The sequence below is a fragment of the Pinus tabuliformis genome, chromosome 2_2, assembly GCF_031772625.1.
Source record: "Pinus tabuliformis cultivar Carrire ecotype Pingquan chromosome 2_2, CPIR1, whole genome shotgun sequence".
Lineage (NCBI taxonomy): Eukaryota > Viridiplantae > Streptophyta > Pinopsida > Pinales > Pinaceae > Pinus > Pinus tabuliformis.
This window is the reverse complement of record NC_142300.1, coordinates 462,632,365-462,651,127: the sequence shown is the minus strand read 5'-3', so window position 1 is coordinate 462,651,127 and position 18,763 is coordinate 462,632,365.

The following is an 18,763-nucleotide window of genomic DNA, read 5'->3' as shown; positions in this document are numbered from 1 at the left end:
TAATATATAGTTTTCTAACAAATGCTACCAAAGCCAGGTTTATTTGGTTGATAAACTCGCAAGAGAGAAGGGTTCCTGGTTCGAGTGGGAGAAATGGCAGAAGATGGTAGGTTTAGGGTTGAAAAATTTAACGATCAAAATTACCAGTTGTGGAAGATGCAGATGGAAGATTACTTGTATCAGAAATATCTATACCTACCATTGAGCGAGAAGACAAAGAAGTCAATGAGTATGACAGACATGGAATGGGATATTCTCGACGGAAAGGCACTTGGAACAATACGATTGTGCCTAAAAGCATCAGTAGCCTTTAATATTTCAAAGGAAATGACAACAGAGGGGTTAATGTCAACATTGGCCAAAATATATGAAAAACCCTCAGCCTTAAATAAGGTATTTCTTATGAATAATTTATTTAATATGAAGATGTCAGAAGGTGGATCTATTGTTGATCATTTAAATGAATTTAATAAAGTTACCAGTCAGTTAAATTTTGTAGGGGTAACTTTTGATGATGAAGTTATGGCTTTGTTATTTCTATTCTCATTGCCAGAAAGTTGGAATGGTTTAGGTATGGCCATTAGTATCTCTATCTCTGGATCTAGTACTTTAATGTTTGATGATGTTTTTGGTGCAATCCTTAGCGAGGAAATGTGACGGAAAAGCTCTGTTTAGACATTAGGTAATGCTTTGACTACAGAGACTAGGGGAAGAAAAATGGAAAGAGGAAAGAACCTAGGATAACGTAGTAAGTCAAGGAAAGGCAAATCCAAGTCTCGATCGAGGATAATGTGATGGAAATGCGGGAAGAAAGGACACCTGAAGAAAGACTGCAAGTCTCGGAAGGGAAAAGAAGGAGACACACAGCAAGAAAACAATCATGAAGCGAATGTGACAGGTGATGTGTTGCAAGATGCTTTGATTCTTTTGTTAGAAAATATTATTGATTCCTGGGTGGTAGATTTAGGGGCCTCATTCCATGCCACACCTGATAGGAAACATTTTCATGATTATGTTCAAGGAGAATTTGGATAGGTTCGATTGGGTGATGATAAACCCTGTAAAATCATTAGAATGGGAAAAGTTTTCATAAAAAAGCATAATGGAAATCAATGGTTGTTGAAGGAGGTAAGGCTTGTTCCATATCTGAAGAAAAGTCTGATTTCAACGGGGAAGTTGGGAGGTGAAGGCTAGGTAACTACTTTTATAGATGAAACCTGGAAGGCCACTAAATGAGCCCTCGTAATAGAAAAAGGAGAAAAGGTTGGTACATTGTATTTATGCAATGGTATTTCTAATTAGGTTAATGCTTTAACCTCTACAGGAGACGATATGACATTTTGGCATCATAGGCTCAGGCACATGAGTGTGAAGGGGATGCAAATTCTTCACTCAAGAAATTTGTTGCCATGTTTGAAGCATGTTTATTTGGAATTTTGTGAGAATTGTGTTTATGGAAAACAGAAGAGAGTCAAATTCCTCAGAGTTGGGAAAGAAAAGAAGAGCGAAAAAATAGAGCTTGTGCATACATATGTATGGGGACCTGCTTAGGTATCATCTCTCAGTGGATCTTGTTATTATGTTACTTTTATTGATGATGCAACTAGAAAAACCTGGATTTATTGTATTCAGAATAAATCCGATGTATTTGATACTTTCAAGAAATGGAAAGCTTTGGTTGAAAATGAGACAGGAAAAAGGTTGAAGTGTCTCAGATCAGACAATGGAGGTGAATATTGCAACAAAGAGTTTGTTAGGTATTGTTCAAAGAATGGAATTCATAGAGGGAAGATAGCTCCAGGAACACCTCAATAAAATGGTGTGTCAGAAAGAATGAACAGGACAATCATGGAGCGTGCAAGGTGCATGAGATTGCATGCAGTATTTCCTTTACAATTTTGGGCAAATGTTCAGATATTGTTATTTATCTAATAAACAAAGGGCCTTCAAGTTCCTTTGATGGTGGTATTCCATAGGAGGCATGGATAGGTAAAAAGGTAAACTACTCATTTTTAAAGACTTTTAGTTGTGAAGCCTTTGTCCACATTAATAAATAAAATAGAACAAAGCTTGAGGGAAAATCAAAGAAATGTGCCTTTATTAGATATGGTGTTAATGATTTTGGGCATCGCTTTTATTGATTATGAAAAACACAAAATCAATAGGGGCATAGATGTCATATTCAATGAAAAGGTTTTGTATAAGGATCAGATGCAAGAAAAGAAACAGGAAAAAAAAACAAATAATACACAGTGCTTGATGAGATCATAGAAAAAGTGAAGGTGCTTTAAAATCATAATGATCAACATCCAGAACAATAACAGCTGCAACCACAACAGAAAAAAGAAATTGAAACACCTAAAAGTGGTTTTATAATATCTACCAGGATAAGTAGACCCCCTGAACGATACTCTCCTTCATTATATTATGTATTGTTGATTGATTCTGGTGAACCAGAATGTTATGAAGAAGCACTGCAGGTAGAAACCAGGAAGAAGTGGGAGCAAACCATGAAAGAAGAGATGGACTCCTTAGTACATAACCAGACTTGGGACTTAGTTAGATTGCCTACAGGTAAAACAGCATTGCAGAATAAATGGGTTTACAGGTTGAAGGAAGAAGATGGAGGTAGAAAAAGGTATAAAGCTAGACTTGTGGTGAACTTCATAGAAAAATGGTATAGACTTTGATGAGATATTTTCTCTTGTTATTAAAATGATTTCAATTGGAACTATTTTAAGTCTAGTAGCAGCTGAAGATTTGCATATTGAGCAGTTAGATGTAAATAAATCCTTTCTCCATGGGGATTTGGAGGAAGAAATTTATATGCAGCAGCCACAGGGATATGAGGTAAAAGGGAAGAAGAAACTAGTGTGCAAGTTGAAGAAGAGCTTGTATGGTTTAAAACAGGCTCCAAGGCAGTGGTATCTAAAATTTTACAGGTTTATGTTTCAACAATGTTATACTAGATGTCACTCTGATCATTTTTTTATCTCAAAAGAAAAAATGGTGGTAGCTATATTATATTGTTATTGTATGTAGATGGCATGCTTGTTGTTGCAGGTTCTAACATGCAAGAAATAAATGTGCTCAAAAGAAAATTGGAAAACTCATTTGCAATGAAAGGTTTGGGTGTTCCAAAACAAATCCTTGGTATGAGAATTACTAGAGATAAGAAGAATCGAAAATTAACATTGTAGTAGAGTGAGTACATACAAAAGGTGTTGAAAATATTTAATATGCAGAATGCAAAACCAGTTAGTATACCTTTGGCGAGCCATTTCAAGCTAAGTAAGGAGGTGTGTCCCAAGACTCAAGAATAAATGAATTATATGTCTAAAGTTCCATATGCATCAGCAGTTGGAAGCTTAATGTATGCAATGGGCTGCACAAGGCTTCATATTGCACATGCAGTGGGAGTTGTAAGCAGGTACATGAACAATCCAGGAAAAGAACATTGGATGGCAGTGAAGTGGATTCTCAGGTATTTGAGAGGTACCACAAATCAAGCATTATGTTTTGGTGGTTCAAACATTTCTCTACAGGGATATGTTGATGCAGATATGGCAAGTGATAGAGATAACAGGAGGAGCACCACAGGGTATGTGTTTATTGTAGGTGGAATAACTGTTAGTTGGGTTTCAAAACTGCAAATTTTTGTTGCATTCTCAATGACGGAAGCAGAGTATGTTGCTGCTATAGAAGCTAGTAAAGAAATGATTTGGTTACAAAGGTTTTTGGATGAATTGGGTAAGAAGCAAGAGTTTGGCAGGTTATACAGTGACAGTTAGAGTGCCATACATCTTGCAAAGAACTCTGCATTTCATTCCAAGACTAAAAATATACAACTCAAGTACTATTTCATACGGTCAGTGTTGGAAGATGGACATTTGAAGCTGGAAAAGATACACACTAGCCAGAATCCTGCAGATATGTTAACAAAAGTTGTAACTAGGGATAAAAAGAGATTTTGCTCGGTTTCAATTGGTCTTCAAGTATGATGATGAAGATGAGAAACAACCAGGTCCAAAGTGGAGTCATTTTCCAATAAATGAAGCAGTGATGGAGTTGCTATAATCAGTCTCCAAGTGGGAGATTGTTGGGTGTGGAGCCTGATTATCTTCTTTATTCAAAGGTATCGCATCATTGGACCCCAGTTTGTAATGGGGTGATAACGCCGCCTATTTTTGCATGCCACCAGGGAGGTCCAAGGGGGGCAACGATGATTCTTTAGAGCTCCCCCTAGTGGGGGATTGGGGGCAGCACCCATGAAACTAAAAATAGATGTAAAATTTCCTTGTAAAATGTTGTAATTTCGTAGTCAATCTGGGTCATTCATTAGGTGGAAATCTGACGGTAGAAGTTATGTTTAATTTAGGGTTTTTCCCTAGAAGGAAACCCATCACTATATATGAGGGAATTGTATTGTGTCTACGGATATGTGTATTCTGAGCGAGAAAGAGAGAGGATACTGTGTGAAAGTGAAGAGGGAATTACAACGGATCTGTTGTAGGTTGTATCTCTTCATTTTGTTGGATAATATAAAAGGAAGGTCTAGATGTTTCTTTGTGGATGTATCCCAAATTGGGTGAACCACGTATATTTGTGTCTCTCTTGTTTTATGCATTTTTTGTGTTTATATTTTTGTAGTATTTTATGTGTTCCATTGCTCTGTAATATATAATTTTCTAACAAGTGTTGCTCTTGTTATTCAGCCTATTTATGTGTTGCTTCTTCTTCTTCTATTCTCCACCTTTCTTCTTATTCTTGTTTCTTCCTTTCTTCTTCCAATCTTTTCTGCTCTTGCTCTTCCCTCTCCTTCATCTATTCTTCCTTCTTGCTCTGTTTCCTCCTCTTTTATGTTGCTATGGTTGCTTCAGGATGATTGGATTTGCTTTCATCTTGCAGCTTTGCTCTTCCATTGGGCTATGTGAAACTTTCCACTTACCCTTTCCGCGCACTAGGTTGCACCTTTCTATTGGTTCTGCCTTTGGATTGACTTATTTATGAGGAGTAACCTATGATGTTGCTACGAATATGACTGGTTCGTGGGACATGGATGCATTGTAACAGTTCTTGATCTCTTCCTCCTCGGGCCTGTAAAATGTCTTGCTTGGCCACTGGAAATGAATCCTCGCATAATGTTCTTTGCAAACATTCCTATGATTGTACGGATTGAATTCCAAACAACTGAATGCGAATTTCTCTATCTCCTTCTCCTCAGTGTCTGCAACCTTCAAATTCTTGATCTCGTACAATGCAATTTGCAAAGGAAGAATGGGCCAAGGTGCCTTATTCTTCTTGTGAAAAAATCCTGATAACCCTATGGAGAGATGATAAACAACTTCTTCCATGACCAACTTGTTGGTAGAATACCTCAATAGAAGATGTGGATACTTCTGACATCCAAACGACTTGAGGAAAGTGTCATCCGATGAGACAAACCAATCTGCTAACTCTGACACTACTTCCATTTCCTTATGAGACATGCAAGGTGTTTCTTCCTGAAATATTAACCTATACAATGGAATGAGGAAGTGATCATTCAGTGTTTCAATTACTCCTTTCTAACTTCACTCTAAAAGAAGCTTGCATTAAATATGTACGATAGGTTCTTTTGGTAACCAGATCCAACTCATGCTAGGAAAAGAGTTATGAGGAAGATTACCTCCAACAAGTAGTAATACATGTAGAACTTGGCTTTCTTACCCTTGGGAGGATTTTAGCATTATTTACATGGGTCCTCGTTTGTTGAGCCAACAAATCCGACCAATTGAATGGTTTCCCTTCATTCACAACATGATTAATCAAGAATGCCTAGCCTTTTGAAAATGTCTCAATACTGCTTTGGCCATAAATCTGAAGACATAAAATTATCAAGTACTGATAACCCTTCCTGAGATATTTGGTCTTGTAAGTGTTGTTGAGTGTTTGGTGGAATTTTGAAGGCTCTTTCACCCAAATTTTGACAATATCCTTTGCGGTCCAGTAGCTGGTGACCGCAGAGAAGTGGGAATCCATGTAAGATTCTGGCAATGGAAAATGATACATACTCTAAAAATCATGATCCATAAAATACACAAGCCTTTGTACATTAGAACTATTGAGAGTCATGGTATTGTTATTTGTATAGAATACTATGCAGCTAACAATGTCCACACATGAAAAAATCGGGTACCTACATGCAATGTTGTGTACCTGACCTTTAGACATTGGTGTAAACCTGCCTATCTTCAAGATCTGCTTTGAAGCCTTTTTCTGATAACACCTCATTCAACTTCTGCCATGTAATGTCTGACTCTTTCTCTATGAACAACTGGGTACTTGAGAAAACTGGAAAATTCACTAGAATACTCTTAACTTCCTCCCTAATCCTTCTCTTTGTAGTGTCCTTTGAGAAATATATCTTGGGAGCCATAGTAACTGTAACTGATCAAGAGAAGTGCTCAAAAATTGTTGTACCTGTAGGAGAAAAATGCACTTATGGCAAACATAAATTCGCTCAAGCAAAATGACTCACAAAGAAAGATCAAGGTAGCAACCACAAGATTGAGCCGGAAAACTGCTCAATTTCTGGACTGAGGGAAGAGACTAGCCTCATGAATTGTACATTGCACAATCTCAATAGTCAAGGGAGAGGCTTGAGGCTTGAGACTGCACAATGCGTAGTCTCAACCTGGGCAGACTTAGGGAGAGATTGCGCATTTCGTAGTCTTAGTGGCCAAGGACAAGGCTTGAACCCTGGAACTCCGCAATGCCCAGCTGGGTAATCCAAGGATTATGCATTGTGTAGTCTCAGAGGCCAAGTATGAGGCTTGAACCTTCGATTTGTGCAATGCCCAATTTACCATGACAATTGCTGACCAAGTAAAGGGAAAATATGTCTGGGACAAGAGTGGGAAAGTGGCAGATATGAGTGATAATGCAAGTAAGGATGCATATCTAACTGAGGGAAATCTAGATCAGTGAAAATCAAGTGCAGAAGATCAACATGCAAAAGGAAAAACAACATGCATTGGGAGTCATCGAAATGGCGACCACTAATGAGTAAAAATAAGAAGTTGATGTGCCACTTATAAAAAGTGAATGACAGACTGAACCAATACTTGTACAAGCTAACATAAGATAAAATGTTGGAAACTATGAAGAGAAACAAGAAAAACAACACTCACAGAAGAAAAACAACAAAAAGTGACAGAAAAAGCGACAAAAGAAAAACTCACCGAGAAAAGCACCGCAAACTCAACTAAAGGTTCCTTGATCTCCTTGGGAAAGCTAGAGCTACAAGATCGAGTCTGAAAATGAGATCTAGGGGCATTTATTATATAGATCTAGGCTAGTTAGGGTTTCTGACACACATGCCTAAAGTCAAGGAAAAAGCACCAATTCTCTGAAAGTCATAATTAGCAGCTTAGTGGAATGAATCCGACATCAATTGGGAAAATCCTATTTTTTAGGGATGCCAACTCTTTTTTTTCATAAAATTTATTTTTCACACTAGTAAAGGAAATTGTGCAATTCCCAAGCACAAGGGATTAGGCAACTCCTTGCCTCAGTGAATTGTGTAGTTTCTGAGGGGAAGGATAACTTTGTGCAATTTCTGAGCTCAAGGTTGGGCTTCCCTCCAAGATAATGCAATTTTTTAGCTTAAGGCTAACCTACCTCTCTGGATGGCACAATTCAGATCCTCAAGGCTCTCCTGCCTTCCTAGATTGCGTAATTTTTTAAGGGATGACCAACAAAGTTGCAAAGTCAAGGCAAGAGATGGCTTATGTTTGAAAAAGTTCTAATCATGATAAAAACAAGACATCACAAGCATTTCATGAAAGAGGATTTTTTAAGATAGCATGAATACTTGACGATAGTGAATGATGAGCTATTGTGGATAGAAGGGAGGCTCCAAAATCTAAGCATGGGTGAAATTTTGGAGGGTGGTTGTAGCAACTACAACAGGATGTTCATGTGATATTTGTAATTTCTATATATTTTCATACGGATAGTTTTTTTATACATGTATTCACTATTTCAATTTATGGATTTGTATTAATCTTGTTTATGGATGCTTATTAATTTTTGAAGTTTATGGATTTGTTAAAATTATTTCGCTAATTTAATATATATATATATATATATATATATATATATATACAATTAAATAAAATAAAATCTATATACTATAACTTTTATTAGTAAAATATAACAATTTTGATTTCTAGTTTCATAGACTAAGAAAATAAGTGCAATCTTAAGTTATGATGCAAGTCACTTTGATACTTAAAATGAACTAAAATATATCATGCATCAGTTTAATATTGAACATGGAAAGAATTACAATCATGCTTCATATTGGCTTGTAGAAAGTGTCTTTTAGTGCAATCAACATGTATGTTATTTAAGTATTTCAATTAATTTTTTATCTCAAGGTTCAATTAAAAAACACAAATAGGATTGAAATAAGTTTTATTCAATTTTAAAATATGTTATGTAAAGAACAAATAGGTTTTATTCAGCATTATTTCTTTTGAAATTATCTACAAGAGCTTAGTCATAACATGATATCAGTCAATCATATTGAAATTTAATATATAGGTCAAAAAACGATATATGACAACATTGCTATAATTTTATGTAATGTTATCAAATTTCCTAAATTTACAAGTGGTTATCCAAGTATTTCAATCAATTCCTTATGATTGAAATAAAATTTGTTCAATTTTTAAAAACTCAAATATGATTGAGATTTAAGTTATATTCAATTTTAAAAGATGTGGAGATGTAAAAGTTACAAATACAAATTTTATTCGATTTTATTCTGTTTGATTCTATCTACAAAAGCTTAGTCATAAAGCACGTCATCAATAATTTTTTTTGCTTATACTGAAATAAATGCACAATGTTAAATTAATTACCTTGATATTAATGTTACCCATATATCTAGTTATGTATCAAATCATAAATCAACATCTTCACTGAAATCAATGCATCTAATGTAAGCAATAAAATAGGATGAGAAATCAACATCTACACTAAAATAAATCCATCTAATGCAAACAATAAAATAGGATTAGAAATCAACATCTACACTGAAATCAATGCATGTGATACGACAAACAATCAAATAGGAATAGAAATCAACATCTACACTGAAATCAATGCATCTAGTGCTAGCAATCAAATAGGATTAGGAATCAACATATACACTAAAATCAATGCATCTAATGCAAGGTCAATCAAAGAAGATTTGAAATTAATATCTTTAATGCAATTAATGCAGTTAATGCAAGCAATGAAATAGAATTTGAAATCAACGTCTACACATAAATCAGTGCATATAATGCAAGAAATCAAATAGGATTGTAAATCAACATTTGTACATTGAAATCAATGCATCTAGTGCAAGAAAATTTATTACCTTTCTCTCTCCTCTCCATCTATATCGATATCTCCCTCCATCTCTCCTTCATTGTCTCTCTATCTCACCCCCCAAACACACACACACTCCCTTCATATCTATTTATCTCTCCTTCCCTCCATCTCTCCTTCTTTGTCTCTATCTCACCCCCTCAAACACACACGTTCTCTCTCTTCATACCTCTCTATCTCTCCTTCCCTCCCTCTATCTCTCCCTTCTTGCCTCTCTCCCCCTTCCATCTATATATATATATATATATATATATATATATATATATATATATATATATATATATATATATATCCCTCTATCTCTACTTATTCATCTCTCCATATCACCCCACAAAAATACACATTGTTTCTCCATATCTATCTATATCTCCCTCCCTCTCCCTCTCCCTCTCTCTCCATCTCCCTTGCCACTCCCTCTCTCTCTCATCTCTACTTATTCATCTCTCCATATCACCCCACAAAAATACACATTGTTTCTCCATATCTATCTATATCTCTCTCCCTCTCCCTCTCCCTCTCTCTCCATCTCCCTTGCCACTCCCTCTCTCTCTCTCCACCTTTCTCTCTCTATATGTCTTTCTTCTTACCTCCCTCTCGCCCCCTCCAAATCCATCTCTCTCTCTCTCTCTCTCTCACTTCGTCCTACAACTTTGTTGACTATATCCCTCCCTCTCTCATTCTCTCTCCTCCTTCTCTCTATCTCTCCTTTTTCTTTCTATCTCACCCCCAAACATACACACTCTCTCTCCATCTCTCCCTTGTCACTCCCTCTCTCTCTCTCCACCTTTCTCTCTATATGTCTTGAACTTCTTCCTTCCCTATCTTTTCCTCCAACTCCATCTCTCGAGCTCCCTCTCTTTCTCAGAGACTCTCTCCTCCTCTCCCTATCTCCATGATTATGTCCCCCCCTCTCTCTTACCCTTCTCTCCCACTCTATCTCTTCTTTATTTCAAAAAAATTAAAATACTTTTGACAATTAAAATATTATGTTTATAAAATACAATAAAAATGGTGTCGTACAACAATTTAAATTTTTTTATATAATACATATTTAAAATGCAATATTTCAAATGTGTATTGTACATTCACCTGGAGAGAAAATGATAATTTTCCATGGAAATATTAGTTAAAATTTTCCAAAATATTAATGTTCCAGCTACCTCCATCAGAGATACATATAGCACTTCAAGTCTTCCAATTGAAACTGTTTAGGTTTTCTTTCTTTAGGTAGCCTTAAGTTATGATTACTTTAGGGCTTTAAAAATATCATATATATTATTATGTTAGATTTATCAAAAAATTAGGTTAAATAATATTAACATAATGAGTCAGCTTGTATGACTCTTTTTGTGTTAATGACTCTTTTGATGATGTTTATAGCGTATATCAACCACATTTATTAATGTGGTTGTGCTAGTATATATTATAATATATAACAAAATTTAAAGTTAATAATATTATATAGATCCAACATTAATAAATTTAATATTAACCTTAAAATATGTTAATATTAAATTTTTTATACTAATATCATATTTCATAATTTAATTTAATTTAATAATAATAAATAATATTAATATTAAATTTAATAAGGTTTCTACATGACATGATAACAAAAATTATATTAAAATTTGGAATTTTAAAATGTGGTAAAAACTTAAATTTTATATCTTTATTGATTCTATAGTCTAAGTTATGGGATTCAAAAAGAATTATATAAAGACTCGATCAAGACCTATTAATCATGTAAATGGCTCAATCAAGGGTTTACCGAAACCCTCGATCGAGATATTTTAATTTGAAATTTAAACACCCAATTGAGTGATTTAAGCGCTCAATTAATCCTTTGAAGTCCTAAAATCCACAATTTCAACACCCCTTATGCAAAATTTCCTACAACACCATTTTGTACCCTCACGGACTTAGGGAAAAAAATGTACTTACATGACAGAGTTGATCATGTTGAATTCATGAAGAAATCCTATATCTATTGACATATGAGTTTGACATTTTCGAATGCATATGATATTTTTCATCTAATTTCTTTTAAACATAATGCTTGAAATTTTTTTGAACAATTTTAAAGAGGTTGAATAAAAAATTGATATCATAAAATATACACAACAAAAAAAATTCAAAAAATACCACTATCTTCGTTTACGAATCCTCTTCAAAAGGGTACTCTTGGTTTTTCAATTTATTTAAATAGTTGAAAAAAGCCTTACGGGAACACATGTGTCCGCCAAATGCAATTGAGATATTACTTCGCCAACTTCGAAAGATAATAAAAATTGTAATTTTTTACATTTAAAAAAAAAATTAACATTAAAAACTTAGCTCTCTTTGTGTAGATCATATATATATATATATATATATATATATATATATATATATATATATATATATATATATATATATATATGTTACACATTTTAGACTAAGTTATGCTACATGAACACACACATACCTCTTAATATGTGTGAAAAATTGCAAGGAAAATCATTTCATTTAATGGAAAATTGACATACTATACAACACTAAAAAATTTGCAAAAAATATCATGAGGACAAAAACATAATTCTCCATAATTTTTCCTTTTACTTCAAATCAAAATTCACGGTGCTTATATGAATTTTCAGGGTTTTAATTCGATAAAAGAGGAAAATCTTGAAATTTCATCACCACATTTGGCCCAAAACTGTAACCCATATTCATGCATCACCCATATTTAAAGAATTGATGTTATTGTAGACATTTTAAATGGGTAACTCTATTTACAATAGGAGTTGAATAGGTGATTGATTAAACCATGTTTGTTATGATTACTCTTTGAGATATGTTTATTTGGAAACCTTATCTAGAGTTGAAAAATTGTGGGTTGCAAAGGTAAATGATAAGTATGTTTGCATCATTATTGCAAAAATATTGAATATTAAATCAATAAAATTAGTAAACATAATGCATTTAGTGTTGGAATTATGACATAGGTTTTGGCCTTATGACACAGGTGTTGTCCTTGATGGCAACTCACTCAGATGACAAATTACAGTTCAGGCTCACAAAATGAAGGAAAAAGAGGTATACGTAGGTTTACCTTGAAAAAGCCGTGTATACACGTGGGTTTTCCAACCAAAAGGTGCGTATGTGTATACACGCACTTTCATGCAAGGAAAATCACGTATATGTTGGAGAATTTGGTTTTGGTCCGTGGTATTTCGACCATGGTATTTGGTCCAAGGTATTGCTTCTAAGTGGTTTTGGACCATGGTATTGAGAAAGGCATAAGACTATAAAAGGATGAGGAAATCATTAGGCAAAGGCACTCAAGTATTGAATATCTAATGAAGAGCAAGATCTAGAATACTGGTCATTGGGTTATGGTGAATAACTAGATCTGAATCAAGGAGAAACCTGAGCGCTTGAAGAAGGATAAGTTCTATTGATGGGTCAAGATATTAAGGCTTGAAGAGAAGTATCTTCATGTGATTTTGATATTTTATCTGAATAATTGGCGCATGTCGTAATCTGTAAATCCGATGATCTGGGTATAACTGATGTCTGAATAGTTGTAAACGTTAAATCATCTTTTACAGATCTATACGCAGGTTCATTATAGCAAGGGCGCGTATACACGCTGGTTCAACATTTCAAAACAGTGTATACGTAGGTTTGTCTTGAGAAAAGTGCGTATGCACGCAGGTTCAACACATTGAAGTAGCGGACACCTCATAAAATATGTTTTAGCTACTTCTGTCTGCTGTTGCAGTGTTCTGGGTTCTAGCTTGGGTTTTGGTTATTGTTACTGTGTTCTAGTTACAGCTTTCAGAAAAGTGATTATTTGATTCAGTTTTGGTTGGTACAAAGGAGATTGGTTGATGCAGATATATTTGATGTTTGATTGATGTTATTGATGGATCCAATCTGAAAATTTATGAAACGTGGTCCCTGGAAGAAAAGAGAAGGTTGTATCCTTCTGTAGGTCAACACCTACGCACTAGTATATCAGCTAGTACAAGAGCTGAGGGGGTTGTAGCTCCCTTCCAGGAGAAGCTGGAGAACGAGAGAAGGTTGTAGCCTTCTGCAGGTAGAAGCCTGTGTACTGGTATAAGACTGCACCAGTATAGAAATATTGTAAAAAGAAGTTTCTTATTAAAAGAAGATAGAGACGAATTGTAGCAAGTGGTTTTCACCCACATTGGGTTTCCCCCGTATATCTTGTGTTCTCGTGTGTGATTGTCTACTCTATTTTTATTGTACTTGGTTACTATTATATGGTTTTGATACACAGATTAAAGATCAACATCTGATGAATTAACTAAATTATAAGTTTGTAGGATATACGCTAGTTTTCTTAACAACAGTTGCGTATATACGCAAGTTTCATTAACTGAAGTAGCGTATACAAATCTGATTGTGAAAAGAAATATTATTGACTTGCTAATACTGATTCATCCCCCCTCTCAGTATTATTTCCAACAATTGGTATCAGAGGAGGTCCTTCAGAAGAAGTTTGATCGCTTGAAGGAAGATCTATCATCATGAGCAACTACGAAAGAGAGGCATCCATTAGGCCACCAATCTTTGATCGCAGCAACTTCGTCTATTGGAAGATAAGAACCATAGCCTATCTTCAATCTCTTGGAACAGATGTTTGGGAAATTATGGAAGGAGGATACACATTTCCATCAACAATTCCTACAGATACGGCAGGTAAAAAGCAGTATGAAACAAATGCAAATACTGTCAATACTCTATTGGTGGGTTTGTCAAGGTTATGCAGCTCAAAACCGCCAAAGAAATATGGGACAAGATCATTCTAAGCTATGAAGGAGACGATCAGGTAAAATGTGTAAAACTACAATCTCTCAGAATTCAATATGAAACTCTCAGAATGCACAATGATGAAAGTATAGCTAATTATTTTTTACATATAGATGAGATTGTTAATTGCATGAAAAACTTGGGTGAAGAGATAAAAGAAGTTACTTTTGTTGAAAAGGTTCTAATATCCTTGTCTTCTAAATTTGAATCAAAATTTTCTGCCATAGAATAAAAGCAGGATCTTCAGAGTATTACTATATCACAGCTGCACGGAATCCTAACTGCTTTCGAAATGAGAAAAGGGGGTCCATTAGATATGATAGAAGTTGCATTCAAAGCTTCAGGAAAAGGAGAACTCAATGAGTCAGGACATACATCAGAAGGAGAGGAAGAATCAAACTTTGTCAAGAACCTTCAATGGGGTTCTGGAAGATTCAAAGGTAAACTAACTTTCAAATGTTTTTCTTGTGGAAGAGTAGGTCATTATGCTACCAAATGTCCTCACAAAGATAAGCTTGATAAAGGTAAGGAATCAACAAAATGGAATAGAAAACAAAGTGTAAATAAGAAGAGATATTATATGCATGAATATAGTGATGGTTTATCAAATAGTGATGAAGATGAAAATAGTAATGATTATAGACTTCTGATGGCTTTTGAAGATGATGATTTCTTGGATGCTTTAGATAAAGATGGTCTCTATGAAGAAATTTCTAAACTTAAAATCTGTTTAGAAGAAAAGAGTATGATTATAGATACTCTTACATTCCAACTTGCTGAAAGGGAAAAACACAATGAAAAGTTAGAATGTGAAATTGTGGGTCTAAGAAAAGAAATTGAGAAAACAAAAGCTCTCAATCTTAAGTTTCCTAAAGGATCGAAAACTTTAGATGAAATTATCAAAGTGCAGCGTTCTCCTCTGATAAGGACAGGTCTTGGATATACTAAAGAACCATCTCAAGCACATAAGCCATCAACCTCCAAAAGCTATTGTGATGCAGCAAGGAGAAATGAACTAGTTGACAATCGTCAGCAAAGGCTTAAAGCAGATCACCAGGTAAATCGAGTTCAATCTACTTCAAGGATGAACAGAAGCTATAACCAACCACAGGTAAATCATTCTCAATTTGCTTCAAGGATGAATGTCAATGGAAACTACAATCATCAGGTCTGTAGATTCGATAATCGCAGGAATTTCTTTAATGGCCAATGTTTTTCATGTCATAACTTTGGACACAAAGCTGCTCAATGTGTTGCTTACAAGACCATCATGACTAGAGAAGCACAAAATCAAAGGAATGTGACTGGGATCATGAAAAGGACCTACAATAACTTTTCTGCTCTTGAAAATGAAATATAATGCTCTATTTGTAACAACTTCGGTCATGAAGACTCTGAATGCAGGAGTAAATTTCGGCAAACATCTCAGAAGGAGCAAGCTTCATTGGGTCCCAAAACATGGAAAAAGAAAGAACTACAAACCGAAAGATGTGGTATAGCCTTATATGCAGAAGGATAAGAAAATCAATGGTACATCGACAGTGGATGCTCGAAACACATGACAGGTGATAAAGAAAAACTTCAGTCATATAGTGCCTTAGAAAAGAAAAGGAAGGTCTCATTTGGAAATGACACCCCTGCAGTCATAAAAGGTAAAGGCTCTGCTCTCTTAAAAGAAAAGGTCAAAGTTGGGAATGTTATGTATGTTGATGGTTTAAAGCATAATCTATTGAGTGTTAGTCAAATTTGTGATCAATGAAATGAGGTAGTATTTCGATCAAATGGATGTGTTGTTCGTGAGCTTGATACAGAAGAAACAGTGATCAAAGGCATAAGAACTCCAAATAATGTATACATACTCAAGGGAGGAAACAACAATGCTAGCTAAGCAAAAATGATGAACATTGGCTATGGCACAGAAGATTGGGGCATCTAAGCTTCCCTCAGATAAGGAAAGCATGCAAATTCTAGGTTGTACACGATCTTCCTGACATCAGAATTCCAGAAAATATAATATGCAAATCATGTCATTTTGGTAAGCAAACCAGAACACATTTCCCTGAGAAGGAAGGATCAGCTAGTAAGCCTCTTGAACTTGTCCATACTGATTTATGTGGTCCAAGGAAAAAGTCACCTCATGGAGAAGAATACTTTATATTGTTCATTGACAACTTTTCTAGAATGTGTTGGATAGGACTTATAAAGCATAAAGACGAAGAATTTGAAAAGTTCAAAGCATTCAAAGCTTTGGTTGAAAACGAATCAGATCACAAAATCAAATGCCTCGGGTCTGATCAAGGAGGAGAATTTACCTCGGATGAATTTTCGACTTCTGTGAAGAACATGAAATAAGAAGGGAATTCTCTACCGAAAGGACTCCTCAGCAAAATGGAGTGGTAGAAAGGATGAACAGAATTGTTCAACAAATGGCTCGTGCTATACTAGATGAGTCTGGAACTCCTGCAACCTTTTGGGGTGAAGCTGCATTTGATGTCGTCACTATTCTCAACAAAACGAATGTTCAGGTAAACAGAACTCAAACTCCTCATGAACTTTGGTATGGTAAGACTCCTACGATAAAATACTTCAAAAAATTTGGAAGCAAATGTTACATCAAAAGGACTGATGAAAAGCTTAGCAATTTTGAACCTAGAGCAGATGAAGGCATTCTCCTTGGTTACTCTTCCCGGAGTAAAGGATACAAGTGTTATAATAAAAGACTTGGGAAAATTGTTGAAAGTATTGATGTTGTGGTTGATGAAGTAGGTGAAAATCCAAAGCAAGTAAAAACTGAAGAGTGGGAAGAAGATGAGGATTATCCTTCGACATCAAATTAGACCAATGCTGAAGAAGAAGAAACCAATGAGGCACCAAAAGAGAAAATAATGGCAGAAGAAAAGACTCCATCCAGATATGTTCAGAAAAATCATCTAGAGACTCAAATTTTGGGACAGAAAGAGGCAGGTGTGTAGACAAGAAGAACTATTACAGAAGCTTCAAGCTATCTAGCATTGCTTTCCTCCATCGAACCACAAAATGTACATGAAGCATGCAAAGATGAATGTTGGGTCAAGGCTATGAATGAAGATCTTGAGCAAATTGAAAAGAATAATACTTGGGAATTAGTTCCTAGACCTCATGATAAGAATGTCATAGGAACCAAATGGATATTCAAAAACACGCTGAATGAAAATGGAGAAGTTATTAGAAACAAGGCCAGACTTGTTTGTAAAGGGTATGCTCAACAAGAAGGTATAGACTTTGAAGAAACTTTTTCACCTGTTGCTAGACTTAAAGCCATAAGAATGTTCCTTGCTCTTTCTAGCTTTCAGAAGTTCAAAGTATATCAAATGGATGTGAAATCTGCCTTTCTTAATGGAGACCTAGAAGAAGAAGTTTATATTGAGAAACCAGACAGGTTCATCCTTGGAAATGATCCAAAACTTGTATGCAGACTCAGAAAGGCTCTCTATGGTCTAAAACAAGCTCCAAGGGCCTGGTATTATCCTCTTGACAAATACCTTCATCAACAAGATTTTTCAAAGGGATCAGCTGATAGCAATAGATAGATATATATATATATATATATATATATATATATATATAAAATTGACAATGATAAATTGTTAATACTTGTTGTGTATGTTGATGATATCATTTTTGGTAGCAATGAAGAAGCCATGAGTCAAAACTTTGCTTTGGTAATGTAGAAAGAATTTGAAATGCCCCTGCTTGGTGAGCTCACATATTTTCTTATTTTACAAGTTCAACAAAATAAAGATGGTATTTTTCTATCACAAACCAAGTACCTCGAAAAAATCTTGAAGAAATATGGCATGGAAGATTCTAAACCAGTATGTACCCCTATGGTAACAGGATGCAGCCTCAGCGCAAATGATGAATTAGCAGCAGTACATCAACCAACCTACAGATCCATGATTGGTAGTCTGCTCTATCTAACAGGTACCCGACCAAACATCATGCATGCAGTGGGAATAGTTGGAAGATTCCAAGAAAATCCAAAGGAAGCACACCTTCAGGCAGTCAAAAGGATTTTCAAATATCTTCAAGGAACACAAAACTTTGGTTTATGGTATCCTAGAGATACAGATCTTACACTTCATGCATATACAGATGCAGATTGGGTAGGAAGCGTGGATGACAAAAAAAGCACTAGTGGTGGTGCATTCTTTATGGGTTCCATATTAGTGTCTTGGTTCAGCAAGAAACAAAGTTCAATTGCATTATCTACAACTGAAGCAGAATATGTGGTTGTTGCATCTTGCTGCACACAACTACTTTGGATGATGCAAACATTACAAGACATTCAGATCACATGTACTCCACCCATCTCCATTCCATGTGTAATACAAGTGCAATCAGTATTTCAAAGAATCCTATTATGCATTCCAAAACCAAGCACATACCTATCAAATATCATTTTCTCCGTGAACAAGTGCTTGAACAAAAGGTCAAATTGGAGTATGTTCCCTCCAAAGAATAGGTTGCTGATATATTC